General features: G+C 40.6%; 1 pseudogene; it reads left to right on the top strand.

Annotated features, from left to right (window-relative positions):
* The first annotated feature begins 19,497 nt into the window (after positions 1-19,497).
* LOC127186749 (3-hydroxyacyl-CoA dehydrogenase type-2-like) lies at positions 19,498-20,274 on the top strand (annotated as a pseudogene).
* Positions 20,275-21,139: the final 865 nt, after the last annotated feature.

Here is a 21,139-nt window from a genome sequence, read left to right as displayed (position 1 = left end):
ATCACTGTTCATCATCAAAGGAAGTCAAGACAGGAACTAAGCAGGGGCCAGGAACCTAGAAACAGGAGCTGATGCAAAGGCCATGGAGGAATGCTGCTTCCTAGCCTCAGTCTGCTTTTTTATAGAAGCCAGAACCATTAGCCCAGGGATGTCACCACCCACAATGTACTGGGCCGTTTCCCATCAATAATTAATTAAGAAAATGCCTGGCTGCTCCCCTATAGCCCAGTCTTAAGCAAACACTTTCCTGCATTGAGGCTCCCTCCTCTCAGATGACTCTAACAGGGTCAAGCTGGCATAAAGTTAGCCAGCATGTCATGAGTCCTCAATTATTTTCTAGGAAACGTCACTTTCCTCTTTAACCCTTATAGGCACCAACCTTGGAGGCAATTAGTGATAAATTTCCTTCAGAAAGGATGATCCTGATGAACTCAAGGGGTTGGGGACTTGGTCCCTGATGCCTGTGTTCCCACATGTTTCAGTTCTTTCTAAGTGAGGAGTATGGATGTGTCAAGGAAGACAGATAAAGGGTTGTGACTGGCAGGTAATGACCATGGGGTCTACAAGGAAACTAAAAGTGTTTAATAGCGAATGGCAATCTGACTGTGACCACAACTTGTGTTGGCAGACATACATAAGAAAGAACAGTAGCACCTTCCATCTTCTTACTGGATGCATGTCCTGGACAGCTGTTAAGTTGTCTGGGGCTTATTTCATCTCCAGTTCTATTGATTTAAATGTCCTTGCCACTCCATTAAAAACAACACTGTCATAAATTAGTTTTTTCTGCACTCGATTCTAAAATTAAGGTAGTACTATCAAGGTCACAGATAAAGCTGATATACACCAAAGTGACAGTGAATTACCAGATAGTTTGTCTTGATAAGTGAGTCCATGAAGAATACTGGAAATTAGAAAGGGAGAGGAAAGTCAAGGAGACACTAGCTAGCTTTCAGAGCTGTATTGCGGCAGGGAAGATTTCAGTACGCCCCTCTCAAATTTGCTGAAACTCATGTAATTCCTTGAACAAGTACAGTGCCTTCCTCATCTGACATATCTTGCCTATTTGACAGAGTGTATCCACATTATGCATAATTTTATAGTTGAGTCTATTTGCAAGTTAACCACTTATGTATGTCAAACATATGCACTAAAAATTATTACATCTGAGAAAGGCAATGTTTATTTCTTAAATTGTAAATACTTTTTAAGCCAGCAGTCCCACTTTGGGGAAATTTTACCATAGAATTAGCCTACAAATAAGCAAAGATATTTGTATAAAAAGGTTCCCTCAAGAATTACCTGTATTGGCGAGTAATTAGAAATAATTGCAATGTTCCATGCTAGAGGTTGAGTTAAATAAGTCAGCAACTCTAAGACAAAATACTAATCAGCCTAAAAATCACAGACTATTTCTGTAGTTATTCTGAAAACAAAATACTCAACACTGTCTTAGTTACTTTCTCATTACTGTGAGAAAAAAAAAACAACTTAAAGGAACAAGGATTTATTTTGGTTCACAGTTTCAGCCTTTCCATCACAGTCCATCTTTCCAGGAATAGATGGTAGCAAACAGGAAAAACATGGTGGCTGGAGCAGGAAGCTAACTGGTCACATGTGCATCTAAATCCAGAAAGCACACAGTGAACAGGTAATGTGGTCTGTCTGTACAGCGCCAAGGCCTGCCACAGTGACTCTCTTCTTTCAGCATGGGAGGTTTTACTTTCTTCCTAAATAAAGCTACCACCTAGAGACAGTGTCCCTGATGATTAAACCTATGGGGAAAAGTCCACATTGGAACTGTATAACTTCGTGGCATGACTAAATGGTTAAGAGAAAGGTTTTTATTGTAGTTATGAGAGAGAGAGAGAGAGAGAGAGAGAGAGAGAAGAATCAGAAACATCTAGAAGAGTCCAGAGCACAGAGAGAAAGTAGACTGAACATTGCCAGCTGATGGGAGATGGTCTGCTATCTGCAAGAGAAGGGAAAGAAAGAACAGGGGATAGAAAATAGAAAAAGCACAGTAAAAGAAGCAGAAGCACACAGAGAGGGGGAGTGTGTGTGTGTGTGTGTGTGTGTGTGTGTGTGTGTGTGTGTGTGTGTGTGTACATAACAAGGATAGAATAGCAAGGTTATAAGGAGAATGAGGCACTGGGGAGAAACCCTTGAGCTGCAGTGACTCAGGGTAGGGGAGGAGATGGGATGAGATTAGATGTTAGCATGGACTTGGAAATGTGTAGAAGATACTTGTAATACTGAGAGGCCTGGAGGTTAGCATAAGCTTTGGTATGCTGATAGGCACCACAGGGACATATGTTCCTTCTGCAGAGATAAGGGAAATGGCTCCTTTTGGTAGACAGGAAACTAGCTTCACATGTTCCTGAAGAATTCCAGTGTTTACTAACTGCCAGAGATCTTAGTATAGTCCAGGTTGAGACCATTTTCTGATATTTGGACTGCTTTTTAGAGTTTGGAGAATGAGAGTTTCCCTTGAATCTAACAGCAACCGCAAGAAACAGCATTCATACACTCCAACCATTTGTATTTCTTTATGTGGCTGTATAATCTAAGGAAATGTCCATAAATAAATGTATCGAATTCTAAGTGGTGGTTGCAACTTCTTTAGAGTCTGAGCTCCCAATTTCTGCTTTTTAATTATCTTTACTGCTTGAATTCTCAATACACATATCGCTAGTGCAATAGAAGTATGTCTTGAGGGATGATGAGATGGCTGAGTGGGTGAAGCTACTTGACTCCAAGCCTGACCCCCTGAGTTTGGTCTCTAAGACTCACATAGTGGAAGAAAATGATGGACTTCTGCAAGTGGTCATCTGACCTCCACCCAAGCTTGTGCACAGGAACACACAGACATACACAGAGACACAGACACACACACTTACCAGCACGTGATAAATAAAGTAATATTTTTATATACTTTTGAAAGGATGCTTCGTCAAGGTTGGCTTAGTGCGGCCATAACCCCCTCAGCCAGGGCCTTCTATGTCACGTGCATGTGTGCTTTGGATAGTTTTCTTCCCAGCTCACCATTCATGCCTCAGTCCTCAGGATCTGATGCTTTACTAATACCCTTTTAAATGTTCTTTTGATTCTTTCTGTGCTTTTCCATCTGTTCCAGCTCTGCTCCCTGCTATCTGTTTCATGCTGTCAGGATATCCTTTTCAGGATAACTTTATTCTCTCTGAAATCTCCATCTTCTAAAGGCCAGTCTCTCTGGTGGCTGCTGTTTTCTGTCACCTACTGTGAACAGAGTACAAAATTCTCTTGCCAACATCAGCCGAGCCTGAGCTCACTTGCTTTCCACTGCAGGCACTCATTCCAGCAGTTAAAGCGGTCTGAGGGGCAGTTGCATTTGAAGCCCTGTTGTGGACAGAATGCATTCTACTAGCTGCCAGAAGAATAACAGGACAGAGGTGATGAGGTTAAAAAATGGCCCAGACCTAGGATCCTGACCTCATGGTGCTCATGACTTTGTATAGCATGCTCCCACGCTGAGCCAGTCCTGGCCTGTGTGACCAGTAGCGTGTGTGTAAATCATACTGCGTAATCATGGATGGAATACCAGCTGATCTCTCTGTCATTATTGCTTGAGAACCTAGATGCCAAGCTGCAAGGACACGTTGTCCATCCTAGGAAGACAAGCACTTGGGGAAAAACTGATGTCTTCTGTTAACAGCTAGGGCCAACTTTGGGAGCTATCTCAAAAAGCCATGTTAGAAACTTCCTCAGTCAAGGACTTGTCCAACACAGGCTCAACACCTGCATTAGCTACAGGAAAGACACTTCTCCACAAATCCAGCCTGCCCTTGCCCCACTCTCCATCCCATGCCCTGTGAATATAACTGACTGTCTCCAGCTTTGGAGGACCCAGAAACAAGTTGCTCCAACTCTTCATATTGTTTCTTTTCTTTTTTTCCCCCCTTCTGTATTTCCTTTTATTTTTTTCACAACAATTTCAGTTATATTGCCACTTCGTCATATTTTTTTTATTCTTAGTGTATATGTGTGACACATGTGTATGTGCAGACAAGCCATGGTTCACAAGTGGAGATCATAGGACACCCTAGAAAAGCCAAATTGCAAATATACACTGTAATGCATATGGAGTGATACTTCTTAGATATTAAATTTTATTTTATGTTGCTTCTGAAAACTCCCTGATCCTCTCTGGCTGTTAGAATTTTTCCATCTCCTTTTCCTCAGTGCTTCCTGAGCCTTAGGGTGGGAGTTGTTTTGCAGATGTAGCCACTGGGACTGGGCTCCACAACTCCGCATTTTGAATGGATGTGATTTTCTGCAATGGTCTCCTCCTGTTGCAAAGAGACATTTCCTAGATTCAATGAGAGTACTACACTTACGTGTGGGTTTATAAAAGGAAGAATATTTAGAATGTCATTAGGGATTATTCTGGTTTAGTACAAGGAGAGTTTAGGTTCTTCTCCAAGATCTGTGACTTCCCCAGCCCTGGGGAGTTGGGGAGTTGAGGAGTTGGGGAGTTGGTAGGATTTTGGTACCAGGTATGATTTCCCTCTCAGTGAGATGGTCTCAAGTATGATTAAAGAACTGTTGGTTACCCCAGGGCATGAGTGCCCTACTGACTGAAACATTCTCAATTGACTGAGCATTTTCCTTTAGTCTAGAGTATGAGAGAAATACCAAGTTGTGGGAAAGACTGTAAGCTTTGTCACAGGTGAAAACAGTCTTGGAGGGCTTTACCCTTGGACACCCCATGGATACCTTGAGATAGACTGAGTGGAGCCATCCTGGGCCTGGAATTCAGAAAACAGACCTGGGGACTCCACCTGGACTATTGTTTTTCTAATCGACCTTCAATGGGAGAAGGAGACTGCCCTTCTCACGTGACACAGGCAGGCAGAGAGAGGAAAGTGGCAACAGGTTCAGATCGGGCTTGAGCGCAAGTGGATCAGCGAACAGACCAGACCAACACACAGGCCAGAGACACCTAGAGACCCGTCCCGTGGAACGAATACCGGAAGGTTCACTCTTTTTTTCTTTTAACCTCTTCTCCCTCTTATGTAAGCTAGTTGGGTTGTATAATAAAGTTTAATTGTAAAAAAACAGAGCCTACACCAAGTAGTTTTGGTTACTTTTTCTCCTACTATAAATGCACATTGGTGGAACTTTACCACCAGCTGATATGCCTTCCAGAGATGTTGGCACAGTAATGATGAAATAAATAATTCAGTTTGTGTAAATCTCACACTCCAAGCTAAATGGCTAATGTGTCTGCCAGTGAGACACATTAGTGTGGAGTGCATCAGGATATAAAACTCCTAAATATTTATATCTATTCTTTATTGAAATACTGAGTGTATCAATTTTCCCAAGCTAAAAACTAGAAGTAAAATGGCAGCACTCTTTTCTGCAAGAATATCCTTCAATCTCCAACTAGTTAACCATGCAGTTTAGGATAAGACCTTGTAAAATTCTTATCAATGTCAAAATGGCAGTGTCCCCAGAGGCTGTTAGGGAGTGGAACTATTAGGTTGTGTGGTCTTGTTGGAGAAAGTGAAGGTTTCAGATACTTAAGCCAGTCCCAGTGTCACTCTCGTCCTGCTGTCTGATGATGCAGATGTAACACTCTAAGCCACCGTTCTAGCACTGTGTCTGCCTGTGTCCTGCCATGATGACAATGGACTAAACCCCTGAACTGTAAACCAGTCCCAATTTAACATTTTCCTTTATAACAGTTGCCGTGGTCATGATGTTCACAACAACAAACACCCTAACTAAGACATACAATATTTCTGAAAACACATATATTCAGGAAGATGTGTTGCTGAATCACAGGGAAATATGTGACCTATGTTTCTAATGTTTTCACAATGTAACCCACTCTGGACTTGAACTCATAGAGCTCTGCCTACTTATAAAGGCGTGCCATCATGCCCAGCTTTTCAGAAATTTATCAGTGCACTCTAGGCCAGTCTTTATAAATCTTGTCTTATGGCAGTGAATTGATATTTAAATTAAATATTAATTAGATTATACTAGGTTTTCATTGTGTACATAATTTAATGCCTCCAAAAGAAAATTAACCTTTAATAAACTTGTGGTGAAAAGGTTAGCCATTTAGACAAATGCTAAATGGCTTTAAAAATTAGAGACCAGTTAGAAAAGTACATGCAAAATGTAGTATATATATTTTATGTAAATGTGTAAACACACAAATATCTACATATTTTTATTACATATATGTGATTATATGGTTCTATGATTTGTGTATGTACAACTTTATTATAAGAATATCTTTTTAACTTAAATTTTTATTTGTTTGTTTTCTTTATTTGTGGTATTTTGTATACATGGATGTCCAGGAACCACTTGGGGGTCTAAATTAGAGGCTCAATTTATTTAGCTGTGGGAGATAGTTACATAGTCTCTGTAGGGCCGCTGTCTCTCTCTGGCAATGGGTTTTGAAGTCTGTGGGTGGGGACAGAAAGTCAGATGGGGAAGGTGGGTGCTGACCATCTCTCTCTGATTCAACTCTAGTCTGGTTATTTTTAAATCTTTTCTCTTAGATTCAGGTATTACCTGTAACAATATTTTCTGTTCATTACAGATTGAAAAGGATTTAGCACTAGTGGAGTATTCCATGGTTTCCAGAGAGTTTCACACAGTGAGTATTTGCTGCCTTCTCCCACAGCTCTGGGAAACCCTCTTCTGCAAGGTTTGCTGACATAGCTTCAAGTGTGAATCACTTAAGGTATTGTGTGTTGGTTACCTAGCAAGTTTAACACTCAGGCTAGGCCTGACACTTCCTTCTGTGAGAAAGTTCCAGAGTGAGAAAGATAGATGTATAGATAGATAAATAGATGATAAATAGAGTTGTTATAATGCTAAAATGAATATTTATATGGGATATATATGATTTGAAAATAACCAGACTAGAGTTGAACCAAGGAGAGATGGTTAGTATTTATCTTTCCCATCTAACTTCCTGTCCCTACAGACTTCAAAACCCATCATAAAAGAATATATGTGTGTGTGTGTGTGTGTGTGTGTGTGTGTGTGTGTGTGTGTGTGTGTGTATTAGAGTGACTTAGAGGTTATGGATGACTGTTCCAACAATGGTTGTTTCCCATTGAAAAGTCCAAGAATGCAGGAGTTGTTCAGCCTATGAGACTGGATATCTCCTTTGGTGTTCAGTATATACTGGAATCGCTAAGAAGTAGTTTCTAACACCAGTGAAGAAACTCCAACTGAAGGATGTACAAACTTTCCAGTGAGTGTAAGGACAAGCAGGCAAAGAGCAGAGGCTTTCTTCTTCTTTTTTCCAAGTCTTTTATATATACTTCAACAGAAGGTGTGGTCCAGATTTAAGGTGGATCTTCCCACCTTGAAAGATCCAGATTTAGGGTGGGCCTTCCCACTTTAAATTATTTAATTACGATAAATCCTCCCACAGATATACACAGTCACCTGGGTTCTAGTTAATTCCAGATGTAGTCAGCTTCACAGCCAAGAATGGCCACCACACATGGTCAGGAATCAAATGATAAAGCACATGGGGACATTTTTTTAAAATTTGGAAGCACTGTCAATACCATATAGTTAGGGTGGACTAGGTGTTCTCTATTATTATCCCACAGAAAAGATGAACAATATTTTCATTTAAAATATTTTAGAGCTGTTTATCTCTTCTTTGAGTAAGACAGGCTCCATTTTCCTCTCTCCACCATACCACTGAGTTCAAGATGTCATGTGGGAAGCACATTCTCTGCTGGGCTCTGACATGTACTGTCGCACATGACCAATGCCTACAGCAATCAGCATATGACTCAAGAATTGATTCATTCAGGACTCAGCCTATGCGATGATAAAGGTTATGTGAAAGTTTACTGAAGCACACTGGAGGACATACACATTATTCTACTGGTCTAAGAAGAGACTGAATATTGTGCAACCTGAACTCCTGAGAACCCTATTACTTCAGACTAAAGTGGATCCCAGAAGGGGCAGAGAAAAATCCTTACAGTAGTGAACTCTCAAGTACAGCTGACCTCCATTCCGCCTCCATTGGGCTGTTCCATGAGCTAATACACTCTTTCTGCTAAATCCAGTTTCAGAGGCTATTCTGTCAAGTGAAGGCAAACGATTTGGGAATAATGCAAAGCTGACCTGCTCTTTTCCTTTAATGCAATGGAAATCTTGACACTCAGATGGAGTAGCTGTAACAAATGTCAGATATCTTGAGTGCTTGTTGCCTCACTGGGTGTGAACAGATAATTGCTCCAAAGATGTGTGTGTTGGAAGAGACAGGGTATTTCCATGGGTCTGTCTCTTGGCTTCATTTTCTTGGGCAAAGATGCCCAAGTAACAATTTAATCAAAGGACCAGTATATCCAAATGACTACCATAGTTATTCACTTTCATCTCTTTGACAATAGAACACTCCACTATTATAGTACCTAAGCCCAGAAGGAAAATGATAATGTGTCCTAACCCTAATGCATGCAAAGAACGCATGGGTTTGAATTTCTGCATTTGAGAACGTGGTTGTAGTTCTCAAGTAGAAAAATCAATAAGCAGAAAAGCATGATTGAGTCCAATAGGCTGAGTTGTGTTATTGAGATAATTCCATTAATATCATGTCATCATCAATCTTGGTTAAAATATCAAGCAAATAAGACCCTATCTATGCCAATGATTACTATTTATTAACGTTTTCCTTAGGATAACCAAATCTTCCAGCTTCCTTTTAGACACAAGATATACATGGAAATTACTCATAAAACTTCTTCCACAAATCCCACTATACCTAAAGAAGAGATATTCAAAGTTTTTTTTAACTTTCTAGCACTTTTGTAGCCACTAGTTTGTATCATCAGTTAATACATTTTTTAAATATTGCTGGGAAACTGAAATGAGACTCATTGAAACTCATTTCAAGCTTCATAACATTCAGGAACCAATTTCTTGCAACTTGTTTCAGATTTCATCATCTGGTAAGGCTAAATTTAGAAGCAAGATGACCAGGCATTTGGTGACAGGTCCTGAGATAACTTGTAGGTAGAGCCAGCAACCAAATTATATTTCCATTTCAAAGAATTTTTTTATTATGTAAGCAAAAAGATGAGCAAGGTAATCAACTATACATACACTATCTTTGCACAAAGTGGAAAATGTGTGTTTTCACTGAACTCCAGGGGGCTGGACCAGTTCAGACTGGACTGAACTCTGGGCAGCCCACCACTGATCTGTGAGCTGCACCTCGGGGCTGAGGGCTGACTGTCCCACTGCCTTCTGCTGGGTCCTGGGAGTCGATATCTCAGTCTCTTAGTTCTTTCCTTGTAAGGGGGAAATTACAAAAGAGAGTTTGTACGTTTGGCCTAAATCCTTTTAGTTCTCCATGTTTTATGACCACAGCATGGCACTGTGGAGCTGGCCCTGGTGCGTTCTCTTTGTCATTTATCATGTTGACAGTTTAATTGAGCTGCAGGTCTGGCAGATGTTATAAGAATGTCCTCTCCCACACAACTCTTAGGAGCTTTAACCCTATCAGTGAGTCTCTTGACACACCAAGACAACATGTCATGCTAACATTTCCAAAGTGACAGCAGCAACTGGAAAGAGGGCAAGTGTGTGCATGTCATTTTCATGTGTTTTTTATCTCCAGTGATTTGGGTCAAGTTATAAAGAAGAGAGGTTTCTGGAATCCTGGGGGTGTCAGTATATAGGTTTCTATGGCAATGTGCTTGGATAAATTGATGGAACTCCTAAGAGGAGTTGAAATGACTTCTTCATAAATACTACAGTATGAGAAGGTTGGTCTTCTAGACAGATGACGTCAGTGAGAACAGGGTTTTTCAGATACTTAACATTCACTGAAATTCAATTCAATGAATGTCATTGAGTGTGATTGGTTTACAACAGTAACAGAATGCAAGGACAGGAGGTCACAAAGAACACATTTCATTCAAGGAATTTTCTCTAGAGAAACAACAACAAAAATCACAGTTTAATGAATGGTCACATTTTAAGGGCAAATTAATGTATGTTCTTATGCTCAGTGTCCAGATCAGGATACAGAAATTTTCTAACAGGGTAGAGGATTCATACATACCACTTTTCAGTTATTATTCTCCTAAGAAAACCATTATTCTGATCCCTTAGTGGCAAAATTGTTCTTACCTGTAACTCAACTGAATAGGACATAGAATCACATTTTATGTTGGTAGGGTCATATATCATACAATCATGCCTATGAGATTAATTTATGGCATGGCATACATAAATAATTTGTCCTTTTTCACTGGTATACAGTTTTATATTATAAAGAGGTACATATATATCAATTGCCTATTTACTCACAATCAAATCTTCTCCAAGTTAGTGATTGAGGTGTTTGTTTGATCTACTGGCATATTGAGTTGTCTTCATATGTTTTCTTCACTCTATATTCGAAAGAATTTACTCTGCTTTTTAAGGGTCATAACTGAGTCTGGCAAATATTTTGATCTGTCTAGATTAGGGTTTAGAATGAATAAAAATCGGTTTGACAATGTTAATTTAATACGTATTTATTGTCCATCATGGCCGTGATTCCTGCTCTTGAAGAGTACAGAGGAAGTTCATAGGGAAGCAATTTATAAACTCAGGAACGCCATTGAGTATGGTTGGTTTACAGCAGTAATAGAATGCCACCATAGGAGATCACAAAGAACACAAAATACCCAAGAGCCCCTTTCTTAGCTTTGCGGGCACTCATCAATGAGTCTTCTAATCACTGTTTGGCTTCAGTGTGCTGTAGATGCTGGAAGTGGTTCCTAAGTGTGGCAGAAACAGACAACCAAGCATATCATCATAAAAACAGTACCTGAGCGCCCCCTCCCTCTGCCCCAGGATGGCAGGCTGATAGGCCATGCACTTGGATGGTCCACGTCTGTCCTGAGTGCTTGGGTCAGGTCTCTGTGCACAGAAGTGTGGGCTGTGCACTGGAGTGCTCAGAAAGACCCTGCACTCTGTTTCCTACCAGATAACATTGCTGAATATTCAGACCCCTGAGCCTTACAGCTTCTGACTGGGATCAATGTTGTGCAAATTGGGTGTGCACTGAATACTCTTCTGCGTAGATTGTTGAGGGTAGAGGGTTATGAGAAAAGTATTGCACACTGACTTAGGATAAATGTTGAAGAGAATTTGTCAGCTCATCAGTTATGTAATTTTTTTGGCAGCCAATTTCAACTCTGTCTATTCCTGAAACTCCCAAGTGTCCTTTAACTTTCAAGGCTTATGAAGATACATGATACATTAAGTTTATGCACAAGAGGAATTTGAAAAATGATTGGTGTTACTTAATGTTTCGGGGGTTTGGATTTGTTTTTGTTTTGGGGGTTGGTGAGTAAAAGTTAAGTATTACAATCAATAGATTTGCATTGGAGTTTGGTAAAAAAAAATTATTAAATGCAATTATGTTTAGAGAGGTACATAAACCACAGAGTGGTACATAAATATACAGCTCAACCAATCGCCACAGGGAATGCCATTGGTACAACTCCATATATGGATGTACATTTATAGTCTGTGATGCTTTTTTGGTTTTTTGTTGTTGTTGTTATGATTTTGTCACTTGGTGTTATGTTAGACATCTAGGCAATAACAGAATCCAAATGTCCTTATTTCAAAGGTTGCCACCCCTACATGAATAAAACAGCCACGGAGCAGTTTGTCTCTTGCTGAACACTTTGGTTTCTATTTGTTTGCTACTAAGGAACTATTTATTTATTCAAGTTCTTTCTGTTGAGCCATTTTCTTGAAACATGAAATTATGATTTATAAAAGTCAAGAATTATTTTAACATTGTCCTCTTCCTTAATTTTATATTGCATGGCATAACAACAATATAAAATATCTTGAATAATATTTTTGTAAACCTGTACAGTAATGCCAAACACAGTTTTATAATTAGTTATTTATTTTAGTTTGTGAGGAATGTAATTGTACAGACTGCTTCCTCTGGTCTATCTTCATCTCTACTTTCTATTAATGGGCTGGTATGACTTTTGCAAACTAGTGCAGGACATCATGTAATTGGATTGATGTTCAGGCTATGTGTGGGTATAGACAATTTAGTTATATGAATTTGGAATTAAATCAAAAGACTGTAGAATTTCACTTAAAAAATCTCATTAATCATTTTGGATTGGAAATTATTCAAATATGGTAAACTTAGGTTGAAATTGGTAGCACCTTCTTTGAGTTTTTTGTTTGTTTGTTTGTTTGGTTGTTTTGGTTGCCATGGAGAAGAGGGTCTCATTAAACTGAAGTCATCATTTTGCTCTTTAAAGAGTGGAGGGTAAGCAGTGCATTTAAACAGCGGGGACAGGTGGCAGAGCGTGGCAGACTTTCTTGTAATGTGGCTTTTAGTGTCCTGTGGTCCAGGGTGAATCAGTATAGTGGCCAAAAACATGTCTCCTCTTTTCTAGAAGGAAGAAGATAGTGTAAGCTGAGGCCTCTCATAAATGACAGCTGATGGTCATGTGCTGAGAGCTTATGGAAGATACATGTTTGCTGTTCTTTTTGTGCACATGAACCTGGGAGAGCAGAGCCTAAAACGAGGTGGACTAAAGTCTCATACATTAGTACCTTTACTCAGAGCGTCAGGCAGTTTACACTCTGAGGCTTAAGAAGAATCACATGAGTAAGGTGTTCGACCACAGGGACAAGCTACACATGGCGAAACATGTCTTCCCGTAGAGGCTCATGGGTAACAGCAGCTAGCATAAACTCACTCCTGTCAGCTACACCTGGGAGGAGGGTGAAAATATGTCCCAAGAAAAGTTCTGTGTTCCGAAAAAACACAGACCACAAGACTCTTGTCTTGGTTTCCTGCTGCTGCTGGTGGTGGCTGTTTATTTGTTCGGCTGGTGTTTTCTTACAAGCACTCATAAGAAGTTCCACAAGAAATCTCCTCGCATGACAGATACACATTTTCTTAAATAAGTCAGTGGATTCTTGGAAGGTGGACTTGTAGCACAGTGGACAGCACGGGCCTTGGATACTAATAAAGTTGGGTTTGAATCCTGAATGTTTAACATTACTGGTTAAGTGACCTTGAAGAAGAGTTCTTACCTTCTCTAAGCCTTCGTTTAATAATCTGAAAGGTGGGAATAAATCTACTTCAAAGAATAAAGTTCAAGTTTGAATGAAATACCATATACACACACCATATGCCATACATAGTGTGTACACACTACACATCTCCCATATGCAGATGCATCAATGGCTGCTAGTATTTTTCTTTTTTTTCTTTTCTTTTTCTTTTTTTTTCTTTTTTTTTTTTTTTTTTTTTTTTTTTGCGCGGATACTGTCACCTGTAGAGACAGTGTGCATCCAGTCAGGGAGGCAAAAATGAATCCAGGGAGAGAATTTGTTGCTTCTGTGTCTCACTGAAGTGGCTTCAGGAGAGGAAGAAAAACTTGGTTTCTTCCCTGCTGTCCTTCCACAGAGTGTCCAGACATCTCTCCTAAGCAGGTGACAGATTCAAGTTGCGGTGACCAGCTGATAGGAAGCACTTTGAGCCGTGGCTGTATTCTGTCTTTAATAAACTCCACTCTCGCTCTTTGGGTATTTTGCTTTCTTTTCAGAAAGAACTGGGATAATATAAACAAACTGCAGCCAGTAATAAAAACTGTTCACAGACTGTATTTTGCAAGTCAACATTTAAAAATCTGTCTCTACTCACATAGGATTTCAGGCCATTAGAAACCTTGTTAAAACTACAAAACAAGAAACACCAGTATTGCTTGTAGAGAAAAGACGATGCCAGGGATATTCTGTGCATGTGGCTTTACAGGATGAACATGACACTCATGACTTCAGTGGAAAGTTCCAGTAGAGGCTGCAGCTAAAATCAAATTTCTAATACGATTCATGTATTCCTTAGATGCAAAACAAAATACGTAATATACTCCTGATCTCTCATTCCAGGGATTGATTGAGTATTGATAACCATAATGGGTCTTGTAAATTCTAAATCAATTCCTCCTGTAACATCTGCCAGTTCCTCCCCTTCCAACTGATTCTGAGAGCTATGGATGGAAGAGGGAAATTATTTTTGGCAAACCTTTTAGCTGCCCATAATGTGCTAATGGACTTGGTTGATAGGCAGCCACATCCTCCGCATGCTGACCCTGGTTGTGGAGACAGGCTGCCACTCCTGGAGTCCTCTAGGAGGTAGTGGGGGAAGGATATGGAGGAAATGATTTCTGATGAGACCAAAGATGCCATCTGGGTAAGTGTTTCAACATTGTTCTCTTCAAAATGGGAATTCCAGGACACAGGCTAAATCTCAGATTCTCCCTACAGCATGGCATTATGGAATCACACACAGTGTCACAGTGTGCTCAAGAACCACACACTTTCCTGACTTCATTCCAAAGAGTTAGAAGTGATGAGATGAAGGAAAATATCCACAGCCAAGAATGTGAGAGACACCTCCCAAGCTAACTTTCCCTTAAAATATTAGATAGTTACTGAGTTATAAATGAACACATAGATTTTAGAAGATAATTACCAAACACATATCACTGTTTTCTCAAATTTTTTAGAATAACTTGAAAACTCTGGGAATTTTTTCCCTTTATTATAATATGTGTAGGCAATAAATTCAGTAAAAGGATACTAGAAAGAGTAGTGGAAACTAAATTTGGGCAAAGTACATGACATACATGTATAAAAATATTATGAAATTCATATTTATACAATTAGTATATGTCAATAATAAAATAATGAGAATAAAGTCACTGACTTTTCTGTAGTATTTGGAGAACTGCACACCTAACTAGAACTGGGAGCAGTGAATCTGTTGCCGGAATTGATCTTCTTTACTTGAGCTGCCACACTTCTCACAGAGTACCACTTCTGCCAGTAGGTGGCTGGCTTAGGACCATATAAAGCTGTGCCAGCCACACTGTTGTAGATGCTTTCCAAAGTTTTGTTAGACAGGTGACATCCTTTCTACTTAAAAATGATGAAAGTAGCAAGCCAAAAGAGACGTCAGTTTTGTCCTTTGAGACAATAAACAGTGTTTTTTGTTTGCTTCTTTGTTTTGGTGTCTTTTGATATTTATGGAAGTCAACAGGAAATGAATAGACAAGAATTTTTGCCTCATAAGAGACTTTAGAGCCTGGAAATACCCAGATATCCATGAATCAGTCCATTCTTTTTCCAATGCTGATAAGGCCCCAGAATCCCTTGCTTTTTCTTTCCTTGGGTGAGTTTATCAGGTATCGCCTTCTCTAGGATCCTGTTTCAGTTGTTGTTCTCTCTCTCTCTCTCTCTCTCTCTCTCTCTCTCTCTCTCTCTCTCTCTCTCTGTGTGTGTGTGTGTGTGTGTGTGTGTGTGTGTGTGTGTGTGTGTGTGTAAAACCTAAAGCCACTCAGAGAGATCATGTAATTTTGTTTCCTCTTTAGTGGAGAAGAGAAAAAAATTTATCTCTAATTTTTGATTCACATATTTTGTTAATTAGTCTGTTCCTTCATGATTCTCATTGACATCAATCAATGCTATTTTTAGACACCTGATTATAGACCCAGAACTCTGATAACCTACAGTTCAATGCCTTGCATATAAAACTTTTTATATCAATTTTCATTATTTCCTGTGTCTTCTCCAATTTCCTCACAATTTGCTTAAACTATCAGTCCACAAACTAGACATGTTACAGTGAGTGCATAGACAAACAGCTTGTGCAAAAATTTTCAGGGAGTTTTCAAAATGCCTTCATGGAAGAAAAATCACACTTTCAGAATAATGGACATTTTCTTGAGTCTGTCTTCGAGCATCATCTGCACAATCAACGTGTGACACACACCAGCCCCAAACTTGTTAAATCACAAGCAGCACCAGTGTTCACTCTCATGGGCTCTGCAACTGCACTATAGCTAACTTGGTAGATCTCCCCAGCACAGCCCCTCCCAGTAGTTAGGTTTTGTCTGCCTTCAGGACAGGGGTGGTCCATGTTTTTCCATTTTCTCTCACACATCTTCAACAGTGGTTGCCTGAAGCACATTGCTCTCACGAAGAAGAGGGTAATGCAGAATAAAAGCATATTGATGGAATGTGTTCACTTCCCAACTGCTAAAGTTCTTTTAGTTACAGCAAGTCAATAACCTCTTCCAATATTAACATCCAAATCCAAATCCAGTGGTTTAAAGAAGAACGAATTATCCATCATAAGAGGACAGAGCGGAATGTGAGTGACCGCCTGGTTCACAGACCATAAACTTTACAAAGGAAGGATGTGTGTCCATCTTGTTCTTTACTGCATCCCTGATGCCTGGTACTTGAAGTGGCTCAGTGATCATTTATTGAGTGAATAAGTCAATGATTTAGTTTTGACAATAGTAGATTAAGAATAAGTTCTTTATTTCTTGAGGCAGGAACTCACTGTGCAGATCAGGTTGGCCTTAAACTATGGCAATCATCCAGAATGTGCCATCCTGCCTGGTTAATCATAGCACCAGTGACAACAAAATGAGGTATGTGTCTTATTAAAAGATATTCATATTAATAAAAGACATTTAAAAATTAGGGCACAGTTTATAGGTAATATAGACCCAATCTACATTCACACCTTGCTATTTGTCCTACTGATATGTCCTCATCAGTGCTGCTTGAGAGGTACTGCTCCACCCAGGAGTTCCCCAGCCCAACACACCACAGACACACAATGGCATTTGCACCTTTCAATGTTGATAAGCTTTGGTTTGTACTGAGTTTTCTACCCCTGAGCCTCCTTGCCTGGCAAGTGTTTTTTCTGGATATGAATCACCTGGCAGAGATTGCTGTGTGACAGTGTCCCTTGTTGGGCTGGCCCTGACCATCTGGGTCACATGGCTTGAAGCTACACTGCAAGATATATTTCAAGTTTTTTGTGGTGTTCACTCTAGTTAGTGTGAATATGCCAACATGGTTTATACTTCCTTAGTGGCCTGCTGCTGCTGCTGCTGATGCTGGCACTGTATGGGAAGCCGTGTGTGGCCTGCTGCTGCATCAAAGAGGGGGGTAAAAGATCCTCCAAGAGTGTACTAGTCAGTGTTCTCTAAAGAACAGAATGGATAGAATGAAACACATACACACACACATACACACACACACACACACATACACACACAACACACACACACACACACACACGGCTTACAGGTTGTGGTCCGACTATCCCAATCAAGAATCCATTAATTCAATAGTTGACAGGTCCACAAGTTGAATGTCTCAGCTGGTCTTCAGTATATGCCAGAATCCCAAAGAAGTGGCATCTAATACCAGGGAAAGAGTGAAGTTTCCAGTAAGAGTGAGAAAAGGCAGGCAAATAACAAAAGCTTGCTTCTTCCACGTCCTTTGTATAGGCTTCCAGAAGAAGGCGTTGGCCAGATTTACAGATGGGTCTACTCACCCCAAATGATCCAATCAAGAAAAAAAATTGCTCCCACAGGCATATTCAGCAGCTAGAGATGTAGTTATTCCTGAGATAATAAAGTTGGCAACCAAGAAGAGCTGTTGTATCAATTATGCATGGTGACTGTAGATGAAGTCACTGATCTTGTCTTAGGAAACCTCACATTTTATCTAGAGAAAGTCTAAAAGTTGCTGGCAAATAATAGCTGACCTACCATCGGTTTGGTCTGGATGGAAACTTTAGGCAGACAAAAAAAAAAACATATTTCAAATATCTGAGCAGAATGTACATTTTAAGGCAGATGACTTATCAGTTTTGTTTGGTGCTGTTATCTCGGTGACTGGCACTGGAGAAAACTTGTGGTGGCCATTCAGCTATTAGTCTTTGAATAAAGAAAAAGCACATGCATTTTCCAAACGTAAATAGTTTTTTTCAATACACCATAATGTGGATGCTGTCTAATGTGTGATACTTTAAATGACAAGTTTCTGTGTTTAGAGTATTAAAAGGCACATAATGAAAATCACACTGTTCACAGCTGAGTAACTATAACACAAATCTTCCAGGCAAGATGTACTCACTGAATGGCGTGCCTCTTACAACGGTAATCAACTGCTGTCTGGTTGGATTTGAGGTCCACCGCACAGTGCTTTATATCGTGAACACAGACAAAAAGCCATGGCTTGGTAGTTGTTAGGCCCTGTGAGCAAACTTACTTCTGGTGTTCAGCTAAATTGACATGGTGCTAAAATGCCTTCTAAATATTCATCTTCATACCCACAGACAAATGCCTTAGTCACAGAGGTGCCTTTTTGCCACAAATGGCTCTGAATGCAGAAATGCATGGCTGGCTAGACTGCCAAGATGAAGTGATGGCCATGTTGATTCTAAAGAAGACATTATGCTGCTCCCTCTAACTCTCAGGAAGAGGAGGAAGAAAGAATGTAAGAGCCAGAAGATAGAGACGTACTATTACAATAGTGAGCAGAAGCTGAGGTCACTGTACCGAGCCTTCACTGGGCCTGGGGAGTCACTAGCCAATCATGGGGAGTCACTAGCCTAGATGGGGAAAGGCTCGTGGGCCTGCTGTGGTTCACATGAGAATGTCTCCCAGAGCTCCACATACTGGAATACTTGCTCTCAGCTTCATGTCACTGTTTGGGAAGGCTATGGAAACATTAGGAGGTGTAGCCTTGCCAAAGGAAATATACCACTGGACGAGGGCTCTGAAGGCCTGTAGCCTTGTCCCATTTCCTGTTCTTCCTCTGCGCTTCTTTGATGGAGACATAATTTCTTAGCTTCCTGCTTCTGCTGCCATTCATTTCCCACCATTTTGGACATGTATTACCCTGAAACCATAAGCCAAAATTAAATTTAAAATTTTTTTTTTATTATGGTATTTATCACAGCTACAGAAAAGTAACTAGGATGGGACCCTACACCTCCCAACTGAACTGATTGATGGCTGGTGATGGAGTCTGGGTGAGGAGCAGAATACTTCAGGTGTATACTTACTGATGGACTCCAACAAGCTCCAATGGATGGTTCCGAACTCACAGTCACATAAATGGCCCTGGTTAAACCCAGCAAGTCACAGGATAAAACAAAAAGACATCAATGTGAGAAAGAGACTTGTAAAGATGAAGGAGATGTGAGGGAGCTAAGAAAGGGTCTGAGGTGAGAGCAAGAGGAAAGCATATTATTCATGCATATCAACAAGCTTACTCAAATTTATTGAAAAGATCAATTATAGTCAAAAGGTAAAATACTTTCAAAGAAAGAATGAGATAAATTCTTTTTTTTTTTTTTTTTCTAGTTTGAAACAACGTAAAGTACCTAGTTTCTCAGTTGTGGCTCTCTGCCTTACCCATGTCTTCCTTAAAATGATGATAATGACTATGCCAACAATAACATACTAATGTGCGTTTATGGAGCATGATGATGCTAATTTAATTCTTACGATGAACATATGCAATAGAGCACATGCTGTTACCTTACTGCAAAAGATCCTGACTCTCCTAAAAGCCCTCTTCTGCTAGCAAGGCTGGTGCAAGATGGCCGCGGCGTGTTGGAGCGTGAAGAGCCTGGTCGCAATAACTGGAGGAGCTTCAAGCCTTGGCTTCGCTACTGCCGAGAGTCTGGAGGGACAAGGGGCCACAGCTGTGCTCCTGGACCTACCTAACTCAGGGGGTGAAGCTCAGGCCAAGCAGTTAGAAGAAAGCTGCATGTTTGCTCCAGCCAACGTGACCTCTAGAAGGACATAACGAGCAGCTTTGACTCTAGCAAAATAAAGTATGGCCGTGCAGATGTGGCTGTCAGCTGTGCAGGTATTGCAGTGGCCATTAAGACATGCAACCAGAAGGACCAGGTTCACAGCTTGGAGGACTTCCAGTGGGTTCTCAGTGTGAATTTCACAGGGACTTTCAATGTGATCCGCCTAGTTACAAGTGAGATGGCACAGACTGAACCAGACAAAGAAGGCCAACATGGAGTTATCATTAACGCTGCCGGTGTGGCTGCCTTTGAGGGCAGGGTGGACAAGCTGCATACTCTGCATCCAAAGGGGGCATAGTGGGCATGACACTGGCCATTGCTGGAGATCTGGGTCCCCTAGGCATCCGTGTAGTGACAATCACTCCAGGTTTGTTTGGCACCCCCCTGCTAACCACCCTTCCAGAGAAAGTGCGCAACTTCTCAGTCAGCCAGGTACCCTTCCCCAGTCGACTAGGTGACCCCGCTGAATACGCTCGTCGGGCACAGGCCATATCTAGAACCCATTCTTGAACACAGAGGTCATCCGGCTGGATGGGGCCATTCGAATGCAGCCTTAGGCGGAGGCAGGAAAAACACCAGCTCCTTTCCAGCTTGAAGGAGGCCTAACAGCCATTTTGTAACCCTCTGTGACTAATAAATTCTCAAACGTAAAAAGAAAAGAAAAAAGATCCTGACTCTCCATGGTAAGCAAAGGCTGTGGCTTTTACCAGTGTGTTTCCAAACACTGAAGGAGACCACAGAGAGATGAATCGATATCAAAAGTTAGCTGAAAGGAGCACACAGGCCGTTCTGAGCTGCCTCAGAAAACCCGTCTTCTCTGCTGCAAACAAAGAACGACGGCCCACGTTTCTTCATTTGGTCTGAACATCTGTAGGTAACTAAGTCACCTCCCCTCTTGGGGACTTCTACCTTAGACCCTGTCGTAAGTGTGAGGTCTAGGTGTCTGTGCACCAGCAGATGAATAGCTCGAGAACGGAGCATGCGCGTGCCCAATGGACTTTTACTCATGTACAGAGACGGAAATTTCTTACTGCTTTCCTAGGTTCCTTCACTGCAGCCTTCTGTGAGTTGGCTTTTAGCAAAAGTATGAGAGCACCAGAGGTAAAGAGCAAATGAGTTTGCAACAGGGTAGCGTTGCGAGCACAAAGGCAAAAAGCAGAGTGAAAGTACTCCCTATAAAGCCCACTGCCATTCTAAACCCAGGCACATTGTTTGTTTGTTTGTTTGTTTGTTTGTTTTAAAGAGTAATAAAGGTCATGTTGCCTCAGCTTCCCTATAGCTGAAATGTGAGGTTTTCACAACCATGGTAGACTACGTAAAGATCAGTTCTCATGAATGTAACATTTATAGAGCTCATGATTGTCACATGGTTCTCCCTGCTGTATGTAGTTTGTTTTATACATGTGTAATAAAATAAGTGTA

The sequence above is a fragment of the Acomys russatus genome, chromosome 3 (assembly GCF_903995435.1).
Source record: "Acomys russatus chromosome 3, mAcoRus1.1, whole genome shotgun sequence".
NCBI lineage: Eukaryota > Metazoa > Chordata > Mammalia > Rodentia > Muridae > Acomys > Acomys russatus.
The sequence above is the reverse complement of the archived record's forward strand: the minus strand, read 5'-3'. Positions and strand labels throughout refer to the sequence as shown.